The following is a 25,454-nucleotide window of genomic DNA, read 5'->3' as shown; positions in this document are numbered from 1 at the left end:
CTAGCAACATATGCTGCAACCTGGATTAATCTCTGGGCCGTAATAGAAATGAAAGCAGGTGATGCATTCTGGCCAGTCAGGAAGGAACACTTCATGTTTCCAGCAGAATTAGATGTGCATGCCTGGGAGTCAGGACCAAAGCTAATTCAGCATCTCTGAGAGTGGGCCAAAGGCAGATTGGCACTGCAAGCCCTCAGCCTACATGACATGAGCAAAGACATGACAGAGTCTGTAGAGAAGCTTCATGGCAGAGTAATGCAAGTATTCCAAGATTTGGGTCTCAATATTCATGATCAGATACACAGACAAATGTTGACACAGGCCTTTGTGCATGGACTAAGAGAACCAATCAGGAAACTACTTAGAGTAGCCAGGCCTGAGAACAGGTCAATAGCAATAGATACCCTGCTCACAGTAGCCAGAAGGATTGAGTCCCATCCAGGAGTGCGGAAGACGACCAGTCTTATGGTGGCCACTGATGTGGAAGAGCAACCACAGTATATGGACAGAAGAAGCATCAAGTGTTACAACTGTGTCAGACTTTGCCATTTCTCGAAACAGTGCAGAGCATCCTCGCAACACAGGACATTGCTCAAAGGAACAGGCCAAGGAAGAAACACAGGAAGCAGTGAAGAACCCCATCCATAGGACAGGGGCAAGCCAGGTCCACAGGACACCACGCTCCTAACATGCAAAACCCCATCAGTGGACCCAATACCTCAAATTACCCAGAAAGTGGATGGGGTTGTCAGATTTTTCCTTGTGGACACTGATGCAGCCAGAAGTGTGATGAGACATGTGGAACTCCCCGATCCCACCTGCCTATCAGAATCCTCTGTGTCTTTTGTGTGGGGATTAATGGTCAAGTCAGACATTCCCAGCTTACAAGCTTCTGAGCATGTGGACACAGCCAGGACACTCCATCCTGTCCCAGTTTGTGGTGTCAAGGACCTGCCCACTCAACCTGCTGGGAGTAGACCTACTGCACAAGCTGAAAGTGACCAAGGTGTTCCAGGAAAATGGAACCATGACACTTTCTCCACCCCTCACCCTAAAAGAATCAATCATGCTGGCAGCCCAACAGAAGCCTCAAACAACAGTTTCAAGCCTACCCAAGGAGGTGCTGGACATAGTACCAGAAAGCCTGTGGTCCAAGGGACCCCAGGATATGGGGAGACTTCAAGTTGCGCCAGTGCGGGTGTTACTCAAGTTTGGAACCTCGTACCCTCGTAAGACCCAGCATCCCCTGTCCATCACCCAGAGTCAAATTGTCTCTGACCAACTGAAGGTCTAAGTGAAACCATTGCATGAGAAATGGCCTAAGAACTTTGACATTGGCCAGGAAATTCAACCCGAAAGGGACCTTACCCGCTTCGTGAAATGGCTGCGCTGCATCCGGCTCCAGTGCTAGAGGAGCATCTTGTACAAGATTCTGAAGGTGCTCCCTGCAATCAACCAGTTCATCCAGGCCCTGGACCGGCAGAGAGCCACTCAGTTCTTCAAACTGGCACACAAATGCTGACCTGAGACCAATCTGGAAGAGAAGGAATGGCTGCTGGCCCGTGCCAAGCAGAAAGCAGCTGGTAAAGGAGACGTCCAAACAAAGAGACCCGCTGTGATTAGAGCCGGTGTTAACACAGTGACCGCCTTGAAGAAAGCCCACCTGGTCGTCATCCCTGATGAAGAGGATCCCAGTAAATGGCTTGTTTTCCTGCTGGCTCTGTGCCAGAAGATGGGATTCCCCTACTGCATTGTGAAGAGCAAGGCCAGACCGGGCCACCTCGTCCATAGGAATCATCATGCAGTCCCCACTTTTCTCGGTCAGGAAGAAGACTGTGAAAGGAGAACCAGCCAGATTCAGAATGGTGCATGACCTGAAGGCTGTGAATGAGGCTACTGTATTTGAAACCCCAATTGTGCCAAATCCGCACACTCTGCTCTCAAATGTGCCAGCCACAGCAACAGTGCTCACAGTGATGGATCTGGCCAATGCTTTCTTCAATGTTCCCCTTCACCTGGATGACCAGTTCCTGTTTGCCTTCATACACCAGGGGAGTGCAGAACACATGGATAGTGATGCCCCAGGGGGCCCAAAACAGCCCTTCACAGTTCACCAAAGCAATGACTTCCATCCTCGCTAACTGGATCACAGACCATGCAGAAGTCACTTTTCTACAGTACGTGGATGACCTTCTCCTTTGCAGCTGACATCGCTACCTGCACAGCTCATTCCTTGTCTCTTCTACTCTCCCTGGTGGAGCAGCAATGCAAGTTCTCGAAAAACAAAATCCAGTGGTGTCAGAATCGAGTTACGTTCCTGGGACACGGTATTGCCCACCAAACGAAACACCTGACATATGACCGGAAGACCACTATGGAGCAGATGGCTCCCCCAACAACTCCAAAGATGCTGCAGGCCTTCCTTGGTCTAGTTTCGTATTGCAGAACTTGGATCCCTGATGCTTCAGTCTTAATGCAGCCTGTGTACGATTGCATCAATGCAACCCCGTTCCTCCTATTGAACGCAGCCTTCATCTCGTTCAGGAAATTGAAAGACTCCATAGTCTCCGTGCCAGCACTAGGCCTCTCTGACTATGAAAAGCCATTTCATCTTTACCTAATGGAAAAAGAAGGTCATGCTACTGGTGTCCTGACACAGATCCACAGAGGAACTTCCTGGTGCCTCTGGAGTGGCAGCCTGTTACAGTAGCTCCTTCTTTGCTCTCCTTTTTTCTCTATTTTTTCTATTTTTCCTTTCTCTTTTTTATTGTTACTCCAAAGGACATTGCACTATGGAAAACCATAAGAGGACCTGGACCTTCGATGGACTTTTTACATTGTTTTTACTTGGATCTATTGTGTTGGGAAATCAAGGAACTGAAAAAGACCCTATTGTCTACTCCAGAGAAGCTATACTGCTGCTTAGGGATACAGCAAGGCAGCATGCTGCTAATAGACCAGAAGACATTCTACCAGAAATAAGGAGGACTAAGAGAAGAGGTTGCAGAGCTGGAGCCCTCAGGAAAGCTAGAAGAAGGCGCTATAGACCTGCTCTTTCCTCCGTCATTATGGGCAATGTGAGGTCACTCGGAATAAGATGGATGAACTGTCGGCGCTGACCAGACATCATCAGGAATTAAGGGAGTGCAGTATGTTGCTGCTTACAGAGACCTGGCTCACCGAAGGTACTCCGAACACTGTTGTCTCGTTGGATGGCTTTAAACTCATTCGCACGGACAGGACAAGGGAGAGCGGTAAGAGGAAAGGCGGAGGGCTGGCGATTTTTGTGAATGATAGATGGTGTGACTCTAGGCATATCGTGGTCAAAGAGCAAACATGCTGTAAGGACATTGAGCTACTAGCTGTGGGCATGAGACCTTTTTATTTACCAAGGGAACTATCGCATGTAATCATGATAGCTGATGCCGCCACTGAGGTCCTACAATCCACAGTGAGTATGATGCAGTCCCTTCACCCCCAAGCACTCCTTCTGGTTTCGGGAGACTTCAATAATGTGTCTCCAGCATCCATACTACCCGGTTGCACACAGTATGTTACCTGCCTCACTAGAGACAACAAAATATTGGACTTGTTCTTTGCCAATGTGAGAGGGGCATATGCCTCGTCAGCCCTACCACCCCTTGGAAGATCAGATCACAACCTAGTGCACCTCCAACCCGTGTACAAGCCACTTGTGCAGAGAGAACCTGCTGTCACTCGCACAGTGAGGATATGGACTGAGGAGAGTGATGATGCTCTGAGAGACTGCTTTGAAACAACCACTTGGGATGTGCTGCAAGATTCCTATGGTGATGACATGGATGGTCTCACACACTGTATAACGGACTACATTAATTTCTGTGTAGACAACACGGTACCCACAAAAGTAGTGAGGTGCTTCTTTAACAATAAACCATGGATCAGCCCCGGAATAAAGGCTCTTCTCAAAGAGAAGAAGTTGGCCTTCAGATCAGGTGACAAGGGCAGGCTGAGAGAGGTGCAGAAAGATCTGAAGAATCTAATCAGGCAGGGAAAGGCTAATTGTAAGAGAAAGATTGAGCTGAAATTGTCACAGAAAAGGATTCATGAAGTCTGGGAGGGTCTAAAGTCTATATCTGGGCATAGACAGACTGTCTCCAGGATGGGCTTAATGAACTTAATCTATTCTTTAGCAGATTTAATCACACATTGGCTGCTCCTGCCCCTGCATACCATTCACACCTCTCTGCTACCATAACCTCACCCCCTGCTGAAACTTGTCAACTGAGCCAGGGTCTGTTCTTCACAAGTACCCAGGTTGCAAAAGAACTGGATAAGATCAAAGTTTTGAAGGCTGCAGGTCCTGACGGCATCAGTGCAAGGCTAATCAGAACCTGCGGGCACAAGCTGAGTGAGATCATTACATATCTGTTCAATATGAGCCTGAGAATAGGTATAGTACCACAACTGTGGAAATTATCGTGTGTGGTACCTGTTCCGAAGAAACCTTATCCGAAAGACCTTAATGACTATAGACCTGTAGCATTTACATCACACCTAATGAAGATACTAGAGAGATTGGTTCTCACACGTCTCCGTCCTCTAGTGAGCTCGGATATGGACCCTCTCCAGTTTGCCTACAGGCCGGGCATTGGTGTGGATGATGCCATTATCCACCTTCTAGATAGGACTCTCTCTCCCCTGCAGAAACCTGGGAACACTGTGAGAATAATGTTCTTCGATTTCTCTAGTGCTTTTAATACCATACAGCCAGGTCTACTGAGAGACAAGCTGGGCCTTGCTGGTGTGGACCTCCAACTCTCCACCTGGATCCTTAACTACCTCACGAACCGACCTCAGTTTGTAAAGGTTCGGGACAGTGTGTCAGACATGGTGATCTGCAATACAGGGGCACCTCAAGGTACAGTTCTTGCCTCTTTTCTCTTCACACTGTTCACTGCGGATTTAAGTGCAACTCATCTAGCTGCTACTTGCAGAAGTATTCTGATGACTCTGCAATAGTAGGCCTTATCACAGGAGGAGATGAAAGAGAGTACAGAGATACTAACCAAGTTTTTGTGGAGTGGTGTCAGAGGAACCACCTTAAGATTAATTCTGGGAAGACCAAGGAATTGGTGGTGGACTTTCGCAAGAGAAAAAATCCACCAGTAGTGGTGAACATTCAGGGAAATGACATTGAGATAGTCGACACCTATAAGTACCTTGGTGTGATCCTCAATAATAAGCTTGACTGGGCCCATCACTTGGATGCAGTGTACAGGAAGGGCCACAGTAGGCTTTATCTGCTCAGAAGGCTGAGAGCCTTCGGAGTTAGGGGGGCACTCCTTGCATCCTTCTTCAACTCTGTTGTGGCATCAGTCATCTTCTTTTTTGTAGCGTGCTGTGGTAGTGGCATATCAACCAGGGACAGGAATAGGCTGGACAAACTGATTAGAAGGGCCAGCTCTGTCCTGGGATGCCCCCTTGATTCAGTTCAGGAAGTAGTCGACAGGAGGATACTGGCCAAGCTGAGCTACATGGTGCAGAATGATTCCCATCCCATGCATGAGACTGTGACAAAGATGTGCAGTACTGTCAGTGACCAGCTACTTCATCCTAAATGTGAGATGGAGCACTATCGAAAGTCCTTCCTTCCTGCTGTAGTTAGGCTGTATAACCAGCACTGTCCAAAATGGAGAACGACCCAAACAGTGAACTGATAGATCCAAAGTTGTGATAGTCCGGTTATATCTTTTTTTTTTGTATATGTACCTACCTACTGTCAATGTAATGCCTTTATGCATCTTTATCTGTACTTGTTCCAGCCGGGCTGCTGTAATGCTCTGAATTTCCCCATGGTGGGACGATTAAAGGATTATCTTATCTTATCTTATCTTAGGAAAACCGAGACCTCTAGGCTACTTCTCAGCCTGCCTGGATCCAGTTGCAAGGGGGGCCCCCTCCTGCATGAAAGCAGTATTTGCAGCGCACACCCTCCTGGACAAGACTGCTGACATCATCCTTGGACATCCACTGGCATCTCAGCAATTCTCAATCAAACCCAACCAAAACATCTCTCCACCACCAAGCATCTATGCCTCCAGTGCTCTCTGCTTTTGCCTGACAATGTCACCATTTCCAGATGCACCATCCTCAATCCGGCCACTCTACTCCCACTCCCAAGGGGGGATACGGATATGGACTCTTCAGAACAAAATCCGCACGGAAGACCATGATTGTTACCGCATCATGCAACAGGAAACAGCTGGATTACCCAATGTGGTGCATGAGCCGCTGACCAACCCAGAGTTGATTCTCTATGTAGATGGCTCCAGATTTGCAGATGATGAAGGAAGGTTCCACAGGGGATGTGCAATGACCAGCAATCAAGAAATCTTGTGGTCCAGAAGTCTGCCGCCTAGCTTGTCAGCCCAAGAAGCGGAACTGATAGCGCTGACGTAGGCCTGCGAGATTGCGAAGGCCAAAACTGCAAACATCTATACTGATTCCAGGCACTCATATGGCATAGCACATGACTTTGGACCCATCTGGACTGTGAGGGACTTCATCACAGCTAGCGGGACAGCCGTGAAGCATCATGGAGCCATCAGGGACCTGCTGGATGCTCTCCAACTTCCAAAAGTGGTGGCAGTGTTAAAGGTCAAGGCACATGGAAAACTGGAGACAATAGAGGCACTGAGCAATAACATGGCAGACATGGCAGCCAAAGAAGCAGCCAGAGTAAGACAATATGGAGAAGTGGGAGAGTTCGTAGAGCCGGACAGCTACTGCATGACGACTGAAGACAAGAAACTAGACAAGATGACATCCTGGGATCTATTCAAGAAGTTGCAGGGCCAGGCTTCAAAGGAGGAGAAGGAAAGCTGGATACAGAAAGGACAACGACAACATATGAAGGAGGAAGGGCAAAAGCATTGGACTCCAAACCCTGTCTATCCAAGTATGTACCCTATTGTGGTTCAAGGTGCACATTGGCCTACACACAGATCAAAGACACAGATGAATGATCTGATTGGTGCTTACTGTTTCACTCCAGGGATTTCCACCCTAACAGCCACAATTCCTAGCAGTTGTTTCACCTGCGGCAAATGCAACCCTGGAAGAGTGGAAAAAAGTTCCCCCACATCATCTGGCCAGAAGCTTTCCCAGTGAAGAACCAGTTGGTGAAGCCCACTTCAAAGAAGCTATTCTCAGAGATAGTGTGCAGATACAGGATTCCAGAAGTGATAGAGAGTGATCAGGGACCTGCATTCACAGCAAATTTGCCACCAGAGATCTGGCCAGCAGTAGGGTCAGATTTAGGCCTACACATTTCCCACCATCCACCAAAGTAGCGGGAAAATAGAAAGACTAAATGGGACACTTAAGAACAGGATGTTGAAAATTGACCAAGAGATAAACAAACCATGGCATTAGACACTCCTAATCGCCATGTTTAGTGTAAGGCACACTCCCAGAGGCCCAGAAAAGCTGTCACCAATGAGAAATTTTATTTGGGCCTAGTCCCAGGTTAGGGGTATTCTTCCCTTAGCAGTTGACTATGCAATATGATACTTTGTCTGCTTATGTAACTGAACTCACCAAGAAACTTGCTAATGTCCATTCTCGAGTTTTTTCTTCATTGCCAGATCCAGAATCGGTACCTGGTATACACGCCCTGAAGCCAGGAGACTCAGTGTTGGTGAAAAAAGTTTGTAAGGAGAATTCTTGTTCCCAGATTTGATGACCCTTCTCCAAGTGCTGCTGACAACACCAGCCTGGAGGGAAGACCCACTTGGATCCACGCACTGCATTGCAAGAAGGCTCCCATACCAGAAGATACACCCAAGCCAGAATGATGCTGTGGATGCCCTACCTGACCGAATAAATGCCCTACCTGATGGAGAATACACACCACTGACTCTTGACTAAGAGACTATGATTACAATGCAATGAACCCCCGTTAGGGACAGAACTCCTGACCGCCCATTTGCATAAGTCTGTACGGAGGGGCGTGTATGCACTAGGCATGCATCAGCCCACTGGCAGCATAAAAGAGTTGCAGCACTTTGGGACAGGAGGTTAGGATTAGGGCAAGTGATATCTAAGGGGGGATTGTGATGGAAATATATACATTTCATATAGATCTCACTTGCATATATACTCATATATAATCACAGCTAATATATACACTATAATCCATTGCTTGCTCTTAGGGGTTTTTTTTCATGGCTAAGAAAAGAGGAAGAACAACAGATGTGCAAAAGTTAAAAGTAGATGTCTCAACTTTGTCCTGGTTTCAAGAGTTACACTTTAGTTACTTAGCCAGCCTTTTGTCATGCAGCCAATAACATTGAAGCTTGACAATATAATTAACTAACCACTCCTTTCTATACGTAATTATAAAACCATGAATGTGCAATAAACCTTCAGAGTATTGAGGAATGTTATCCTGTCACTATGCGTGTACAGTGTCATAATTTCTTTGAGCGCTTAAAATACTCAGTTTAATTGGGAACAGCCGCAGCACACACAGGGATAGATTTATCCTAACCAAATTTCCATAACAAATGCAGCACACTAAAAATTACACCATCACATAGTATGCCTTGTCTGTGATTGGAGTGCTAAAGTCATTGGAGATCCATGACTTGCTCATGTTGATGAAAGATAGGTGGTCTACACATTTAGGGGACAGCCGAATGCGCATAACCATATGGACACCACCAGCAGCGCTGAGCACACTTTTTGAGACAACGCTGGCTGACGGGCATGATGACAAAACCTTCAAGGCATGACAAGCGAGCTCAGGCCACGCTTCCATTTTTGAGGACCAAAATGCCAAAGAGTCCAAATTCCCCCTGATGGCATTGATAATGAGCTCGAGATAGTCCTGCACTATCTTCTCCAGTCGTTCACAACGTGTCAGACTTGAACTCTGTTCTGCTGGTGCATGGGCTAGTCTAAAAAAATGTGTAAATGACACACAGAAATTGCTTCTGCCACTTACACTGCTGCTACTACTCATTTTGAGTTGACGACTTGACTTTCCAGGGGTTGGAATTCTATAACTGCCATACACACTATGTGCCGCACTGATGTCTCGGAGAAAATAACTCTTGAGATTGTTTACATGCAAGTCTCAATTCTCCAGCATGCGAGCGTCCCTTTCCATGGGGGGTAGCATTTGTTGAAATTTACTCTTGTACTGTGAATCTAACAGAGTGGCAACTCAGGAGTCAGTACTATTCTAATACTAACAAAATTGCAAAGAAAGGGGAGACAAAATAGCGCAATAGGGTCTTATCCACTTTACAAGAGAAAAGATAAACCAAGAAATTTGCTCACCTGGTTAAGATGATTTAGAAGCATTTAGGCTGGCGGCTGCTGCATATCCACAGGTCATCCAATTATCTTTGCGGCAGAGCGAAGCTTAACCACAAATTCCTCTTGTTTTATGAATACTAACGAAATGGAATGTTGCAGGTTGTTCTGTCTCTGACATCTAATTTGTAATCTCTGATTATTTTTTTGGTGATATTTGCTGTAATTACTAGGAGAATATAGAGAAATTTACAATTTTATAGACTCTATTTGTTTGCAGTGTTTTGACTCCCTCTAGCGGCCAATGTCATATTCGCAGTCATATTTTCGTTGTGTTTTCCATTTCACTGTCTAAATCTCCTCCCTTCTTTTGCAATGCATTATAGTAGCTTTCCCTCCACTTTCCTGCATTTTTCTTCAGCCTGTATCCAGGAAGGATCTCATCTATTCCTCTCCCCTTGCATCGCCGGTATGTTTAGAAAATTAGGAAGGGGAAAGGGAAATTTGTGCTCACCAAAATAGTCCTATAAGCCGGTCGTGCCTAGGGATCAAATGGCTGACCACCATGTGTTGCAAACATGAAGAGAGAAGGAAGATCCGGCACTGGAGACTTGATAAAATCCACGATAAGTTTTATTCACATAATTTCATGATAAAACCATAAAGGGGAAAACAGACCCCCACGCCTGACGCGTTTCGAACCTTCCTAGTTGCGCTTTGACCTGCGCTGCGCACTTCTGACGGTGCGCCGCGCGCGCCAAAATCCGAAAAGTTTGATTTTGGCGCGCACGGCGCACCGTCAAAAGTGCGCAGCGCAGGTCAAAGCGCAACTAGCGCACGGCCTGCGCACGATCTGCGCACCCTATGCTAAAGATAGGGTGCGCCGATCGCAGGCGCCGCTGTCCGCTAGGAGGCGGCGCTATAAGCAAGGGGCGGGCACGCCGGGCAGAGAGCCGGCTCGGGGGCGGAGCTACCCCCGGCCGTGCGTGCGCTTAAAAAGCGCTAATGTGAAACCGGCCTAAATGCATAAATACATAGCAACTTTCAAATGACATAAAAACAAAAAAAAAAAATATATATATATATAAATAAAAAAAAAAAAATCTCAGCACTCAATAGAAATACATAAGATCATTTCTATAATTTAAACCTTGCGGATATCGTGCATCAAGCGCAAGTATCCAGAAGGCTTCCCGACAGTGTAGTAAATGTTCCCAGTCACCCCCTCTGGGGGGTTTCAATACCCGTTCTATTCCCTTAACTTTAAGACTGTATAAATTACCCTTGTGTATTTCAAGGAAATGTTTGGACAAGCCAGACACATTCCTACGACTGGACATAGACTCTGGATTAGAAGCGGTGATGTGCTCACTTAGTCTCCTCTTCAGGCTGCATGTGGTACAGCCAATGTAATATAAACTGCACAATGTGTACTCTGCCATATACACTAAGTGTGTGGTGTTACAATTCATGTAGGTTTGTTGTGTACTAAAATTAACAAATGTATCTGTAATATCCATATAACGGCACAAACCACACAATTTTTCACCACACTTATAATTACCCAAGTAATTTAACCACGTAGGTTTAGTGCAATCAGACAAATACAATGAGGGGGACAAAAAATGACTCAAATTTTTAGCTCTTTGGAACACACCTATGTCCACCAGCCAATATCTGCGATAAGACTGGATCTTGATGCAGTAAGGGAAGATGTTTATTTATGATTTTAATAACACCCTTATAATCTGAACTAAAAGCGGTAGAAAAAGTGGGAATATTTTTATTTTGATTAGTGTGTACCATGTCATTCTGCAATAAACTACTCCTAGTTTTGTTATCCACTTTCTTAATAGCCCTATTTAACATCCAGTTCTTATAACCCCTTTTTGATAGCCTGGTGCAAATTTTACGACGCTTGGATTCATAAAGAGCGTCATTAGAGCATGATCTTTTGGCACGGATTAATTCACCCAACGGTAAATTTCGTATCACATGTGGCGGGTGACAACTATCCGCATGCAATATGGCATTACCACTGGTATCTTTTCTATATAGGGAAGTATATATATTCCCTGTTTTGACATCTCCCATAATTTTAACATCTAGATATGTGGCACAAATGCCATGTATTTCGTGGGTGAATTTAATATTCAAAGAATTAGTCCCAATATATATATATATATATTTTTTTTTTTTTTTTATGTCATTTGAAAGTTGCTATGTATTTATGCATTTATACGTATGTATTGCACATGTTTTTGTATATTTTATGTCTTGTCCATTGCTGTTTAGGTCTTTTCTTTTTTTTTTTTTTTTCTTCTTTCTTCTTGCAAGGGAGTGACTCCACCAGTGATTTGAGGGCTTAGTTGTCTGCCTCTTTGATTATACACATGTGTGGAGTCCCTCTGCTGATTAGGAATGTTTATAATCATTTTGTGAACTGTTTTGTTTCATGTCTCTGAGGAAGAACCTGGTTAAGGTTCGAAACGCGTCAGGCGTGGGGGTCTGTTTTCCCTTTTATGGTTTTATCATGAAATTATGTGAATAAAACTTATCGTGGATTTTATCAAGTCTCCAGTGCCGGATCTTCCTTCTCTCTTCATGATCGCCGGTATGTACTCACGCTTTCTGTAGCCAATTCTTGTCCTAATATTATCCTGGTTTAATCCCTGGTCAGCTATTAGTATGCAAATGTTCATTCACAGTGTACTATGAATAATATGTATTCTACTGCTCCTGTACTGATTGAATGTATATTGTATTGATTTCAGTTTCACCATGACAATATATCATCAAGTTCAATAAAAGCACAGACTCAACATGCAGTCTTCTTATTGGACCCCATTATAGCAGTTTAGCTGCCTGTATAGCTACATGAATTCAGCTTTATTTAGTGAGGACAGAACAGTGAAACAGCGGCCATCCTGCTAGTGAGAATTCAGTGAAAAGACAGCCTTCCAGCTTGCAGGAACTAGTGAAACTGCGGCAATCCACCGTGCGAGATTCAAGTCACCGGCTACACAGAGACTAAATACAGCTACAACAATCTCTGCACAGCCAATCATTCCCCCAAGACACCATGTCCCACAAATCACACAGGACAAAATCTGTTACTTCCATCTCCACTATATCCATCAGCAGCGCGGTCACCATTGCACGGGCCAATGAAGGAAACCACCTATGCCTAAACATGGTATCCATCCACAGACAGCTGTTTCGGGGTATTGTCCCTCATCAGTGTGGAGTAGGAAACTGGTGGTTTCCTTCATTGGAGACTGCCCTTCCCGTGGTTGTTCCTTCCCGGTGAAAGACCTGGCTAGTCATTGCTTGCGTTGAGAAACATGTGATGGTGTCTCCGCGGCTGTTGATTTACATGTTTTTGCATATTTCCCATAAGGGATGGGGGCATTGCTCTAGCATCACTGCGTTGAGAAACATGTGATGGTGTCTCCACAGTGTTGGATGTTGATCTCAATGAGGTCATTCATCCTCATTTTTCACAGTCTTTACTAGGCATTGCTCCTACTAGCTAGTTTCCTACTCCACACTGATGAGGTGCGGAGTTTCCTGAATACCTTGAGTGTTGTCTCTTGGCCTTCCGGCATCGCCACTTCGGTGGCTTAAGCCGGTCGCTGCTTTTGGGAGATAGCCAGGAGGTTTCGGGGAGGAGACCCTTGGAGTTGTGGATGATGGGAGTACGACTTCAATTCTCTGGGACCGGTGATAGCCGGGTCAAAAATGGATTCAGGATTGACATCGCTGAAGATAAGAAGTTGCATTTTTCCCTGGGATATTTGGTCAACATGGTGTTTTATGACATCCTGAAGATTCGGAAGTCCGATATAATATGCTTGCTGGAGTTTAGGAGAGAAGGCAGGTATGTACTGGTGCTATCTTCTATGGCTGCTTGCCAGAATTTGTTTACTGCCCTGAAAAATGGAGTGGCAAATCCTTTGCTGGAAGGTCTTACCTTTACTGTGCTGTACTCTAAGGGAGATATCCCACTTGTTGTTTTCATGCACAACCCTTTTGTTTCCCTGGAGGACATTGCTTTATTTTTGAAAACACATTGCATTTATGTTCAGTACTCCCACAGGGTCCTGAATGGAGAAGGGCTCTGGACTGGGAAGTACAAATTTTTTGTGAGATTTGGGATGGATCCCCAAGGCCCGGGAGGCATCCATTACCCCCCTCTTAATTTTTCAATTGGGAAAAATACTGTTTTTTTGTTCTTTCCAGATGCCCCGATGTATTGCAGGAGGTGTAAAAATTTCGGACATACCCAGGATAGTTGCAAGGAGATGCCAACTTGCACGAATTGCAATGCTTCTGGCCATATGGCAAAAGACTGCACAAATCCTGTTATATATAATGCTTGTGGTGAAGGAGGGCCATAAGTATCGGGACTGTAAGGCCAGGATCAGTCCTAGGTCTTATGCCGAGGTCTCAGGTGGGGCAGCTGCACCCCCTGCTGCTGTTGTTGACATTCCACAGGTTTTAGACCCGGAACTTATTGAGGAACCTGAAATCATGGATGCACATGAGGAGGCCCTGCCCCAAACGGAGTCTCCCAGCCCAGAGGTGGCAGTTTTGGAAGCTACTGATGTTGAATGTGAGCTCCCTCTTCAGTCTGATGTCTGTGGGGAGGGGGAGTTGGAGAGTACTCTTGGCAATACCCCCAGTGTATCTTGGTTTACAACTGAGGAGGAGTTGGCCAGTTGTGAAGATCAAGGTGACTTCACTCTTGCGAGGTCCACTGAGGATGAAGAGCCTGGAAATTCCTGTAAGAAGCCCAGAACAGATTGGGCAGACCCCAGTGAAGTTGGTTTAAGTCCGGTGAGTGAACGTAGTTACCCTCAGAATGTCTTCTCTCCTGACACCAATGCTTTTTTAGGCATTCCCGCAGACGTAAACAGATTCAAGGAGTTGCAGTTCCAGATGGAAGACGAAAATGGCTGAAGAGGAAGTGGCGTTTTTGTCATCATGTAAATAACACAGTCATGTTATGGCTCCCCAAGCTGGTTGGGGCATTGCATCCCTGAATGTCAGGCAAATTAGATCCAAATTCAGGAGGGCAATCGTTCTAGATTATATTAAACAGATGAATGCTCACATCTTTTGTCTTCAGGAATGTGGGATTGTGGACGCTCCAAGCGAAAAGGACTGGCCTTACGGACAGCATGTATGGTCTGGCTCATGTGTTAATAGGAATGATGGTGTAGGGATATTAATGGGTAACAGGGAGATTAGTTTAGATAGCTACACGGTGGTAGAGGTGGGTAGATGTATAATTGCACATGTTAGCTATAGGGGGTGGCGGGCTAGAATTATTAATGTGTATTGTCCATCTGGACACGACAGGAAAAAGGAGTGTCTGGCTCTTTTGGAAAAATTAAATTTGTTTCTTCCGAGCAAAATGCCTACAGTTTTAGTTGGAGACTTTAATTGCACCACAGAAGGGAATTGTGACATAACTGGTAAAAAGTTATCCAATCTTATTTCTGATTTTTCCCTTCTAGATGCTGCTGCTCTGAAATTTGGCATCCCACCACCGCCAGCGTACCATGCTGATAGGGGTGGTATTGCATCCAGGATAGATAAAATGTTGTTTTCCAAAAATATGTTGTGTATGAATTTTGAACAAAATGCTGTACCTTTTTCTGATCATGAGTGTTTGAGAGGTGTGTTTAGTGCGATTGATGACCGTGTGTATGGGGGTGGGGTTTGGAAGCTGAATGTAAGATTGTTAGAAGATGAGGATGTGATGAATGAATTAAAAATAAAGTATAAAGAGTGGAGAGTATGTAAGAGGGTTTTTGCGTGTGTACTGGAATGGTGGGACTGGGTTAAGGTGTGTTGCAAAAAATTCTTCAAAAAGTGGGGCTATAAAAAAGCTGCTATTTATCGGAGTAGATTTAATGATTTAAACAGGCGCTTAGACTGGTTAAGGAAGTGTAGAGAAAGTGGCATGGATGTGTCTGATCTGCTGGCTGAGACAAAGAATGAATTAAAGAGTGTTATGGATGAAAAAGGGAAAGAAATCATCTATCGCACCAAAATAGAGCATCTTGAGAAAGATGAAAAGTGCACGAGGTTCTTTTTTAAGAAAATGAATGGGAGAAAGGCTGATATGGATAAAATCCTGGATAGGAATGGTTTGTGTGTGTCAGGTGACAATGTGATAAAGGAGGTGAATAGGTTCTATAGCAAGTTATATGATAAAAAATGGATTGATTCTGGTCTTGTTTCAGAAGTTCTGAATGGGTTAGAGAACAAGTTGGATAGTGGAGAATGTGATATTTTGAATGAGGACGTAATTATGGAAGAAGTAGAAAATGTGATGAAGAGTGCTAAAAAGAATAAGACACCAGGTAAAGACGGATTGCCGGTAGAATTCTATGTGAAGGCGTGGGATTTTCTGGGTGCTGATTTGACTGAGATATGTAAGTATATGTGGGAGAGTGGTAAGTTGTGTGAATCAATGAAAGAGGGGGTGGTTGTGCTTGTGCATAAGAAAGGTGAGAGAAAGTGTTTAGAGAATTGGAGACCTATAACATTGCTGAATGCAGATTACAAAATCTATAGCAAATTGTTGGCGAATCGTATGCGTGAGGTGATTGGTAGTGTTGTGGATGAGGATCAAGTGTGTGCTGTGCCTGGAAGAAGTATGAGTGATAATTTATTGTTATTAAGGGATTTGATTGGAGACTGCATGGGAAGGAAACGGAAGTGTATGGTTCTGTCAATTGATTTTGAGAAAGCGTTTGATAGGGTCTCGCATGTGTTTTTGTTTAAAGTTCTGGAGAGAATGGGATTTCCTCAAAAATTTGTGAATGGGATAATGTCTTTGTATGATTGTGTGTCAAGTGAGTTTCTTGTTAATGGGTGGTTGAGTGAGAAAGTGAATATTAAGTCTGGTGTGTGGCAGGGGTGTCCCATGTCCCCTGTCTTGTTTGTATGTGTGATTGAACCTTTGTTGTGCTTGGTGAGACGTGATAAAATGATGCAAGGTTTGTTGGTACCTGGGAGTGGTGGGAAGCATGTGAAAGTTCTTGGATATATGGATGATGTTGTGGCTGTGAGTGAAAGTGTTGCGTCTATGAGTAGGGTTAAGTTGCTTCTGGAGTTTTTCTGTGGTGCATCTGGCTTTAGAGTGAATTGGAATAAATGTAGTTTTAAATGTTTTGGGGATGACAGGGTTAAAATGGAGGGGGTAAAGTGTGAGGAGGGTGCTATCAAAGTGCTGGGAGTATTATTTAATAAGGACTTGGAAGGTAAGGAGAGCTGGGAGGAGTGTGGATTGCGCATAGAGCGTAAGCTAAATTTTTGGCGACTGAGAGACTTGACCTTGAGTGGTAAGATTTTGGTCATAAAAGCGGTGATTCTTCCGATTTTGCTTTTTATTGCAACAGTTTTTCCACCATCATGTAGGAAAACAAAAAGAGTGGAAAAGTTAGTTTTTACTTTTTTCTGGAGCAGTAAAACAGAGAAACTTAAGAGAGAGAGTCTTTTCAAGGAGTGTCACCATGGTGGCATGGCCTTTCCAAACATTGAGATTTTTCTGGGGCTTCAGTATATCAAAACTGTTGTTATTTTGCTGAATAAAGGAAATAAGGGAGCGTATATGACAAGTTATTCTGCTGGTTGGATGTTATATGGCTTATGTTGGAGAAAGAGGGATGCTAGAGTGCCTGTTGCTTTCAAGTGTCCGGTCTGGTATGAGGTGATTGAGAAGTTTGTGAGGAAGCATGATTTGCTGAGTGTACCGATGAATGATTTTAGAATGGCTAACAATGTGACGAAAATAATACGTAAGAATGATATGGAATGTAATATTGTGGGGTTGAGAGGGAATGAAGTTACGGTTGCATGGAAGAGTTTGGAAATGCACGGGAGGTCTAATAGACAAAGGGATATTGTATGGATGTCCTTGCACAATATTTTGCCTGTGCGACAGGTTCAGAAGAGACGAGGTCTGACCAGAACTGATGTGTGCCCGAGGGAAGGATGTGGTGGATGTGAGACTGTGTGGCATACTATGTGGGACTGTGATTACACGTGCAGTTTGTGGAAGTGTGTAGGTGGGTTGTGTAAGGAGTTAGCGGGTGTGAGTTTTATTGACTGGCGTGTTGCGATGTTTGGAATTGGTGCATGTGGTCGTGTGAAAAATAGAATCATATGGTTAATTATGACTTGTGTGATGCAGAGTTTGTGGGATGTGAGGAATTTAGGAATTTTCAAAGAGAAGCATGTATCTGTGAATAAGTGTGTTGGGCTGATCCTTTCTAGATTATACTTGATTTATAAATTAGACAGCGAAGGCGGTGGTGGTTCTGATGCAGAGGGTGTCTGGAAATTTAAAAAATGGCAGCACCTGATCAAATATCAGTGAATTTTAGTGATGTTTATTGATGTTCAGGATGTCTTTTGTGTATGCCCTTGGTTTGTTATACTAAAATAAATATGAACCATGATGATGAGAGTTGAAACAACGATGTTTAAGTTGATGAGCTTATATTGAGTTGTTTATAACTAACCTGAATGGTTTAAAAAAAAAAAAAAAAAAGAAACAGCTGTCTGTGGATGATACTATGTTTTGGCATAGGTGGTTTCCTTCATTGGAGACTGCCCTTCCCGTGGTTGTTCCTTCCCGGTGAAAGACCTGGCTAGTCATTGCTTGCGTTGAGAAACATGTGATGTGTCTCCGCGGCTGTTGATTTACATGTTTTTGCAGGTACTGTGACAACAGCAGGCAGGAAAGCTACTGACTACCAAATCGAGTCCTTAGACAGACAATTCTGCCGATCACTACCTACAATCATCGAGTGTAACCAGATCACAGACAACAGATCTGAAATCCCTACGCCAGATGTAGCAATCCATCACGCTCACTTGAAACACATAGCACACCTTATACCGGAACTCGAACATCAGGCCCAGATAATACTGCTGTTGGAAAGAGATATCCTACAGGTTCATAAAGTGAGACGTCATATCAATGGACTCCACAATGCTCCCTATGCCCAAAAGCTAGACCTAGGATGGGTCATAATAGGAAACGTATGCTTGGGACACATGCACACCCCATCTTCTGTGACAAGCATGCTGACAAATACATTGGAGAAAGGACGCCCATCTCTATTTCAACCTTGTAACAACGAGTTCCATGTCAGAGAACTACCACACAGCATCCAACTGTCCAATCATCTAATAGCCTTTACTCACGACAGCAGTATAGTGCCAGGAAGCTATGAGGATCAGTTAGGGTGCACAGTCTTCCATAGAACTAAGCAGGACAACCAAGTGACAATGTATGTAGAGGACAAGTTGTTCTTAGAGGTAATGGACAAGGGACTTGTTAAAGATGAGACCAACAGCTGGGTTGCACCTCTTCCCTTCAGAACCCACAGACCACATCTACCGAACAACAGAAATCAGGCATTCAAACGTTTCTCCTCTCTCAAACATAATCTGCAAAAGAAACCAGAGATGAAAGATCACTTTTTCTCCTTCATGTCAAAGATTTTCGAGAATTGTCATGCAGAGCTAGCTCCCACTCTCAAAGACTGAAGAATGCTGGTTCCTACCCATGTTTAGAGTATACCACCCTAAGAAACCAGGCCAGGTTAGAGTGGTGTTTGACTCAAGTGCTACGTTTGATGATATCTCCCTGAATGATGTCCTACTGACAGGACCAGACCTCAATAACAAACTGCTGGGAGTACTTATGCATTTCCGTAAGGATTCCATTGCCTTCATCACTGACATCCAGCAAAAGTTCCATTGTTTCCTTGTGAGAGAGAGACAGGAACTTCCTAAGATTCTGCTGGTACAGAGACCTACTAAAGTAGTCACAGAGCATCGCATGAGAGTGCACATCTTTGGCAACAGTCCTTCACCTGCAGTCACCATTTATGGATGCAAAAGGTCGGCTAGAGAAGGAGAACAGAATGCAGAGCAGATGTCAGACAATTCATAGAAAAAGACTTTAATGTTGACAACTGTCTGAAAGCCATGCCTTCAAATGAGACTGCCATCAGTCTTCTCAGGAGAGCCCAAGAGATGCTTGCTTGGTCAAACCTCAGGCTTCACAAAATAGCCTCAAACAGCCAAGAACTCATGGAAGCATTCCCTTCACAAGACTTATGTAACGGTCTTAGATACCTCGACTTGGGGTCAGACCCCGCATCAATGCAATGCTGCCTTGGGCTTCTCTGGAATCTACAGTCAGACACTTTCAACTTTCAGGTCAGCCAGGAAGAAAAGCCTTTCACATGTATAGGTGTCCTGTCTACTATCAACAGTCTATCGATCACTTGGGTTTCGCAGCTGATGTTACTATACAAGGCAAAGCCTTACTAATAGACTTAACTAAGGAAACATCTGACTGGGATGCACCTCTGCCACCTGATAAGAGAATCCAGTGGGAAGGATGGGCGAACTCTTTAGCAGCCCTCTCCAACCTGAATGTGCCAAGACCATAACCCCTGTGCCGTCTACAGAAATACAATGCCTAAAACTGTATGTATTTGCAGTTGCTTCTGTCAAAGCAATTGCCGCAGTTGCCTATCTCAAAACTGTAGACTCCAAATGTCAGAGCCACATTGGGTTTGTTATGGGGAAGGCCAAACTTTCTCCACAACCAGAGCACACTATACCCAGGTTAGAGCTTTGTGCTGCAGTCTTAGCCATTGAGTTAGCAGAGTTCATCTCATCCGAGATGGATATCGACCTGACACAGGCCAAGTTCTACTCAGACAGCAAAGTAGTACTGGGATACATCCACAATGAAACTAGACGATTCTACGCTTATGTTAATAACAGAGTGCTATGAATTAGGAGATCAGTTCATCCAAAACAGTGGCATTACATTCCCATGGATCAAAATCCTGCAGATCACACAACTAAAGCAGTTTATGCAAGTCGGCTAGGAAGCACAACATGGCTCTCAGGACCAAAACTATTGTACACTGAGGAACGTTTTCCAGACACCTTTGAACCAGTGGGAGAGGACTCAGATGCTGAAATCCGCCCTCAGGTGTCTACACTTCATACAGTGACCTCTGCTATCCAGCTTGGATCTCATAGATTGGACAAATTTTCAAGTTGGAAGTCACTTATTTGAGCCATTACCTCCCTGACTCAAATAGCTTGCTCACTGAGGATCACCAGAGCTTGTGACACAGAAAAATGTAAAGGTTGGCATCTTTGTGAAAATACCTATGTTACGGCGGACTTGGAATTCTCCAGAAACCACATCATCTTCACTGTTCAAAGAGAAACCTACTTTGTGGAGATCCAATGTCTTAACAAAGCTCCAATACCAGCGAGCAGCGTATTGAGCAAACTCGACCCATTCATCGACAACAACGGCCTGCTGCACGTAGGAGGCCAACTTAAAGAAGCTAATATGGAGTTGGAGGAGAATTTCCACCTTATCCTTCCCAGAAAATGTCATGTTGCCTACTTAATCGTACAATACTACCACAATCTCTACAAGGACCAATGGAGACAGGTACAAAGTCTTGCAAACACATTCTGGGACAGGTGGCACAAACAATATTTGTCTACCCGGTAGCCACAGATGAAGTGGCAATCTAATAGGCCTAACCTGAACATAGGTGACCTTGTTCTTGTGAAAGACTGCCAAGTCCACCGGAACCAGTGGCCACTTGGTCTAGTTACCGCAACATTCCCGAGCAAGGATGGTAACGTCCGCAAAGTTGAACTAAGAATTACAAAAGGAAATGAACCTAAGACATTTTTCAGACCGGTAACTGAACTGGTCCTATTGTTGCCTTCAGAAAAAAAAAGTAGTGACATCCATTCATGCCAGACGGGGAGTGTTCTGTCTCTGACATCTAATTTGTAATCTCTGATTATTTGTTTGTTGATATTTGCAGCAATTACTAGTAGAATATAGAGAAATTTACATTTTTATAGACTCTATTTGTTTGCAGTGTTTTAGCTCCCTCTAGTGGCCAATGTCATATTTACAGTCTTATTTTCGTTGTGTTTTCCATTTCAATGTCTGAATCTCCTCCCTTCTTTTGCAATGCATTATAGTAGCTTTCCCTTGACTTTCCTCCATTTGCCATCAGCCTGTATCCAGGCAGGATGTCATCTATTCCTCTCCCCTTGTGATTGCATTGCCAGTATATACTCATGCTTTCTGTAGCTAATACCTGTCCTAAAATTATCCTGATTTAATCAGTCTTGCTCCCTGATCAGCTATTAGTGTGCAAATGTTCATTCACAGTGTACTATGTATAATATGTATTCTACTGCCCCTGTACTGATTGTATGTATATTGTATTGTTTTCAGTTTCACCACGCCAATATATCATCAAGTTCAATAAAAGCACAGACTCAACCTACAGTCTCCTTATTGGAATCCGGTATAGCGGTCTAGCTGCCTGTATAGCTACATGAATTCTGCTTCATTTAGTGAGGACAGAATACAGGTAATACAGCAAGAAGGTGCTCATGTGCCAGGCGATTCCATAAGGTTCAATTTTATGGTGTGTTGGTAGCAGGGTAACACTCAACCTTGCTTCTTCCATCCCCACCCGCCAACTACGGACAGCAGAGAGGGCATCATTATCCGCTTTATCTCCTAACTGTTGTGCACCCATCAAGTTTTTCTCCTCGTCCTCCTCCATTTTTTCCTCGGCTCCTGCACATTCAGTTAGCGTTTGTCTGGTCCATGAGCCCCTCTTGATCTCTGTAATCCACCCTCCTATGGCCCCCGCCTGTGCCATGTGTGATATTGTTATGCCTTCCGCATCATTCTCTACTTCCACCTCTTCCTCTGAGACCAACACCTCCTCCCTCAGACTATTCAATGTGTGCTCCAGCATGTAAATGACTGAAACAGTGATGCTGATGATGGCATCGTCAGCGCTGATCATCTTAGTAACCATTTCGAAACTGTGCAGAAGGGTGCTGAGGTCCTTCATCTTAGCCCATTCCGCAAGAGTGATTTACACCACGTCCATTCTGGCATAGGCTATGCAAAAGGACATATTGCACCAAGGCCCGCTGCTACTGCCACAGTGGCTAAAAAATGTGGAGAGTGGAATTCCACCATGTCAGCATATCACATATCAAATGGTAAACCGGTAGGTCGAAAGACTTCTGAAGCGATGCAAGACTATGACTTGCTGGGTGCGAATGTCAGAAGTGAGAACACAGTGACCGTGCATTCTGCCACAGCGCATTCAAGGTTGGGACAGTGGCAGAAAAATTGCTGCAACACCAGTTTGAGGATGTGAGCCATGCAAGCCATGTGTATGAGGTTGCCCCGGCATAGGGCTGCCACCAGGTTTGCACCTTTACTGGCTCCAAGTTTAGTGGAGACAGCCTGGGCAGCTGACCACAACTCTTGAGCTGTTTGACTGCACTCTCAAAGGCATAATAATTTAAACACTACCTGATTGTGGTGAGCCCTGACTGAACAGTACAGAGGTGGGGGATTTTCTCTGCACTGCTGGAACTCTCTCATTATGGGAGAGTTTGAGGGCATAGGTGGATGCCCTAGAGAAAGTGGAGAAGGAAGAAGCAGTGGTGGAATTGTTAGATAAAAAGGTTTGTCCTGCAAGCATTGGGGATTCCTGCCTGCCCCCACAGCCACCAGAATCATCCAGTACCAAGTCAGCGAGATGTAATGCACCTGGCCTTTAATGACTTTTATTAGAAAAAAGGGCCCTTGCCTGCACTTCAATATTAGCCAAGATTATATTAATTAGGAAATGGGGCCTGATGCCTGCAACCCAATAAAAGCCCAAGCGATTATGATTAGTAATTGGAGCCTGGTACCTGCACAACAATATTAGCCCAAATGATTTTGATTAGAAAATGGTGTCTAGTGCCTACATCCCAATATTAGCCCAAACGACTTTGATTAGGAAATGGGGCCTGGAACCTACACAACAATGTCCAAAAAGAGAAAGAATCAAAATGGCAGCACTCTCCCAATCCTTAATGGTTAAAAGTCCTTTAATTCCTTCAAATGGACATACAGTTGTGGCCAAAAGTATTGACACCCCTGCAATTCTGTCTGTTTCTTCCTGAAAATGATTGCAAGCACAAATTCTTTGGTATTATTATCTTCATTTAATTTGTCTTAAATGAAAAAACGCAAAAGAGAATGAAGGAAAAAGCAAAACATTGATCATTTCACACAAAACTCCAAAAATGGGCCAGACAAAAGTATTGGCACCCTCAGCCTAATACTTGGTTGCACAACCTTTAGCCAAAATAACTGCGACCAACCGCTTCCGGTAACCATCAATGAGTTTCTTACATTGCTCTGCTGGAATTTTAGACCATTCTTCTTTGGCAAACTGCTCCAGGTCCCTGATATTTGAAGGGTGTCTTCTCCAAACTGCCATTTTTAGATCTCTCCACAGGTGTTCTATGGGATTCAGGTCTGGACTCATTGCTGGCCACCTTAGAAGTCTCCAGTGCTTTCTCTCAAACCATTTTCTAGTGCTTTTTGAAGTGTGTTTTGGGTCATTGTCCTGCTGGAAGACCCATGACCTCTGAGGGAGACCCAGCTTTCTCACACTGGGCCCTACATTATGCTGCAAAATTTGTTGGTAGTCTTCTGACTTCATAATGCCATGCACACGGTCAAGCAGTCCAGTGCCAGAGGCAGCAAAGCAACCCCAAAACATCAGGGAACCTCCGCCATGTTTGACTGTAGGGACCGTGTTCTTTTCTTTGAATGCCTCTTTTTTTCTCCTGTAAACTCTATGCTGATGCCTTTGCCCAAAAAGCTCTACTTTTGTCTCATCTGACCAGAGAACATTCTTCCAAAATGTTCTAGGCTTTTTCAGGTAAGTTTTGGCAAACTCCAGCCTGGCTTTTTTATGTCTCGGGGTAAGAAGTGGGGTCTTCCTGGGTCTCCTACCATACAGTCCCTTTTCATTCAGACGCCGACGGATAATACGGGTTAACACTGTTGTATCCTCGGACTGCAGGACAGCTTGAACTTGTTTGGATGTTAGTCGAGGTTCTTTATCCAACATCCGCACAATCTTGCATTGAAATCTCTTGTCAATTTTTCTTTTCCGTCCACATCTCGGGAGGTTAGCCACAGTGCCATGGGCTTTAAACTTCTTGATGACACTGCGCATGGTAGACACAGGAACATTCAGGTCTTTGGAGATGGACTTGTAGCATTGAGATTGCTCATGCTTCCTCACAATTTGGCTTCTCAAGTCCTCAGACAGTTCTTTGGTCTTCTTTCTTTTCTCCATGCTCAATGTGGTACACACAAGGACACAGGACAGAGGTTGAGTCAACTTTAATCCATGTCAACTGGCTGCAAGTGTGATTTAGTTATTGCCAACACCTGTTAGGTGCCACAGGTAAGTTACAGGTGCTGTTAATTAGAGATGCATCACATGATTTTTCTGCCAATACTTTTGTCCACCCTCTTTGTTATGTTTGGTGTGGAATTATATCCAATTTGGCTTTAGGACAATTCTTTTTGTGTTTTTTCATTTAAGACAAATTAAATGAAGATAGTAATACCAAAGAATTTGTGATTGCAATCATTTTCAGGAAGAAACTGAGTATTATCTGACAGAATTGCTGGGGTGTCAATACTTTTGGCCACAACTGTAATCATAAAGGGCTGTTGTTTAGGTACAGGGGAAGTTTCAGCGAGGGAAGATGAGGTCCGAAACACACGTTGGGGCGCATGCTGCACACATACTACACATCACTCAGGTAATATTTGCCTTCCCTTCTATATTGCCAACACAATTATCATCTTTTGATTATCATTATTTGATTTTGATTATACTTATATCTCTCATATGCTTTGATTCTTTGATGGTATATTATTGGTTTTTTTTGATGTTGCTGTTGATATTTGCTTTTTAAATGGGTTTTCCTATGAACGAAAGTTCATTTTCTGTGTCTGACAGAACATATCACAGCTCTTGGGCAGGGGAGGATGCAAAAGACAATAATGACATTACAGCAGGAGATCGCAGAGGATACATTTTGTGAGGTAAAATACTGTTTAAAAACAATCAGTGAAAAATTTTACCTCACAAAATGAATTCTCTGTGATCACCTGCTGTAATGTCAGTATTGTCTTTTGCTGCCTCCCCTGCCCAGGAGATGTGGTATGA

At 44.2% G+C, this 25,454-nt stretch overlaps 1 pseudogene; it reads left to right on the top strand.

Annotated features, from left to right (window-relative positions):
• Nucleotides 1-1,027: 1,027 nt before the first annotated feature.
• On the top strand, nucleotides 1,028-1,873 carry LOC141095149 (large ribosomal subunit protein eL8 pseudogene; annotated as a pseudogene).
• The last annotated feature ends 23,581 nt before the right edge of the window (nucleotides 1,874-25,454 follow it).

This window comes from Dendrobates tinctorius, unplaced genomic scaffold (assembly GCF_039654945.1).
Source record: "Dendrobates tinctorius isolate UK_male_01 unplaced genomic scaffold, ASM3965494v1 ptg000067l, whole genome shotgun sequence".
Taxonomy (NCBI): Eukaryota; Metazoa; Chordata; class Amphibia; order Anura; family Dendrobatidae; genus Dendrobates; species Dendrobates tinctorius.
Note: the sequence above shows the minus strand (reverse complement) of the source record. Positions and strands in the feature narration are given on the sequence as shown.